The sequence below is a fragment of the Callionymus lyra genome, unplaced genomic scaffold (genome assembly GCF_982586985.1).
Source record: "Callionymus lyra unplaced genomic scaffold, fCalLyr1.hap1.1 HAP1_SCAFFOLD_26, whole genome shotgun sequence".
Classification (NCBI taxonomy): Eukaryota; Metazoa; Chordata; class Actinopteri; order Syngnathiformes; family Callionymidae; genus Callionymus; species Callionymus lyra.
Window position 1 is genome coordinate 612751 of NW_028258543.1, and position 3225 is coordinate 615975.

Sequence of the window (3225 nt, forward strand, 5' to 3'; positions counted from 1 at the left end):
GAAAACGGTTATTCAGAGCTCCAGCAGAATCTTGGAAAACGTCATTCTCTCAGTCTGAGAAGATCAGTTTGAGACAATATTTCAGGTTAAACATAACTTTTGAAAACAGCTTCGAATAAATGTTTCTCTTGTTTATTTCAGATGCAAATTGTTATATATAGCTATATAAACCCTTTATTTGATGTTTGAAAACTGCTATTCAGAGCTCCAGCAGAATCTTAGAAAACGTCATTCTCTCAGTCTGAGAACATCAGTTTGAGACAATATTTCAGGTTAAACATAACTTTTGAAAACAGCTTCGAATAAGTGTTTCTCTTGTTTATTTCAGATGCAAATTGATATATATAGCTATATAAACCCTTTATTTGATGTTTGAAAACTGCTATTCAGAGCTTCAGCAGAATCTTGGAAAACGTCATTCTCTCAGCCTGTGAAGATCAGTTTGAGACAATATTTCAGGTTAAACATAACTTTTGAAAACAGCTTCGAATAAATGTTTCTCTTGTTTATTTCAGATGCAAATTGTTATATATAGCTATATAAACCCTTTATTTGATGTTTGAAAACTGCTATTCAGAGCTCCAGCAGAATCTTAGAAAACGTCATTCTCTCGGTCTGAGAACATCAGTTTGAGACAATATTTCAGGTTAAACATAACTTTTGAAAACAGCTTCGAATAAGTGTTTCTCTTGTTTATTTCTGATGCAAATTGATATATATAGCTATATAAACCCTTTATTTGATGTTTGAAAACTGTTATTCAGAGCTCCAGCAGAATCTTGGAAAACGTCATTCTCTCAGCCTGTGAAGATCAGTTTGAGACAGTATTTCATGTTAAACATAACTTTTGAAAACAGCTTCGAATAAGTGTTTCTCTTGTTTATTTCAGATGCAAATTGATATATATAGCTATATAAACCCTTTATTTGATGTTTGAAAACTGCTATTCAGAGCTCCATCAGAATCTTAGAAAACGTCATTCTCTCGGTCTGAGAACATCAGTTTGAGACAATATTTCAGGTTAAACATAACTTTTGAAAACAGCTTCGAATAAGTGTTTCTCTTGTTTATTTCTAATGCAAATTGATATACATAGCTATATAAACCCTTTATTTGATGTTTGAAAACTGCTATTCAGAGCTCCAGCAGAATCTTAGAAAACGTCATTCTCTCGGTCTGAGAACATCAGTTTGAGACAATATTTCAGGTTAAACATAACTTTTGAAAACAGCTTCGAATAAGTGTTTCTCTTGTTTATTTCTGATGCAAATTGATATATATAGCTATATAAACCCTTTATTTGATGTTTGAAAACTGCTATTCAGAGCTCCAGCAGAATCTTAGAAAACGTCATTCTCTCGGTCTGAGAACATCAGTTTGAGACAATATTTCAGGTTAAACATAACTTTTGAAACCAGCTTCGAATAAGTGTTTCTCTTGTTTATTTCAGATGCAAATTGATATATATAGCTATATAAGCCCTTTATTTGATGTTTGAAAACTGCTATTCAGAGCTTCAGCAGAATCTTGGAAAACGTCATTCTCTCAGCCTGTGAAGATCAGTTTGAGACAATATTTCAGGTTTAACATAACTTTTGAAAACAGCTTCGAATAAATGTTTCTCTTGTTTATTTCAGATGCAAATTGTTATATATAGCTATATAAACCCTTTATTTGATGTTTGAAAACTGCTATTCAGAGCTCCAGCAGAATCTTAGAAAACGTCATTCTCTCGGTCTGAGAACATCAGTTTGAGACAATATTTCAGGTTAAACATAACTTTTGAAAACAGCTTCGAATAAGTGTTTCTCTTGTTTATTTCTGATGCAAATTGATATATATAGCTATATAAACCCTTTATTTGATGTTTGAAAACTGTTATTCAGAGCTCCAGCAGAATCTTGGAAAACGTCATTCTCTCAGCCTGTGAAGATCAGTTTGAGACAGTATTTCATGTTAAACATAACTTTTGAAAACAGCTTCGAATAAGTGTTTCTCTTGTTTATTTCAGATGCAAATTGATATATATAGCTATATAAACCCTTTATTTGATGTTTGAAAACTGCTATTCAGAGCTCCAGCAGAATCTTAGAAAACGTCATTCTCTCGGTCTGAGAACATCAGTTTGAGACAATATTTCAGGTTAAACATAACTTTTGAAAACAGCTTCGAATAAGTGTTTCTCTTGTTTATTTCTGATGCAAATTGATATATATAGCTATATAAACCCTTTATTTGATGTTTGAAAACTGCTATTCAGAGCTCCAGCAGAATCTTAGAAAACGTCATTCTCTCGGTCTGAGAACATCAGTTTGAGACAATATTTCAGGTTAAACATAACTTTTGAAACCAGCTTCGAATAAGTGTTTCTCTTGTTTATTTCAGATGCAAATTGATATATATAACTATATAAGCCCTTTATTTGATGTTTGAAAACTGCTATTCAGAGCTTCAGCAGAATCTTGGAAAACGTCATTCTCTCAGCCTGTGAAGATCAGTTTGAGACAATATTTCAGGTTAAACATAACTTTTGAAAACAGCTTCGAATAAATGTTTCTCTTGTTTATTTCAGATGCAAATTGTTATATATAGCTATATAAACCCTTTATTTGATGTTTGAAAACTGCTATTCAGAGCTCCAGCAGAATCTTAGAAAACGTCATTCTCTCAGTCTGAGAACATCAGTTTGAGACAATATTTCAGGTTAAACATAACTTTTGAAAACAGCTTCGAATAAGTGTTTCTCTTGTTTATTTCAGATGCAAATTGATATATATAGCTATATAAACCCTTTATTTGATGTTTTAAAACTGTTATTCAGAGCTCCAGCAGAATCTTGGAAAACGTCATTCTCTCAGTCTGAGAAGATCAGTTTGAGACAATATTTCAGGTTAAACATAACTTTTGAAAACAGCTTCGAATAAATGTTTCTCTTGTTTATTTCAGATGCAAATTGATATATATAGCTATATAAACCCTTTATTTGATGTTTGAAAACTGCTATTCAGAGCTCCAGCAGAATCTTAGAAAACGTCATTCTCTCAGTCTGAGAACATCAGTTTGAGACAATGTTTCAGGTTAAACATAACTTTTGAAAACAGCTTTGAATAAGTTTTTCTCTTGTTTATTTCAGATGCAAATTGATATATATAGCTATATAAATCCTTTATTTGATGTTTGAAAACTGCTATTCAGAGCTTCAGCAGAATCTTGGAAAACGTCATT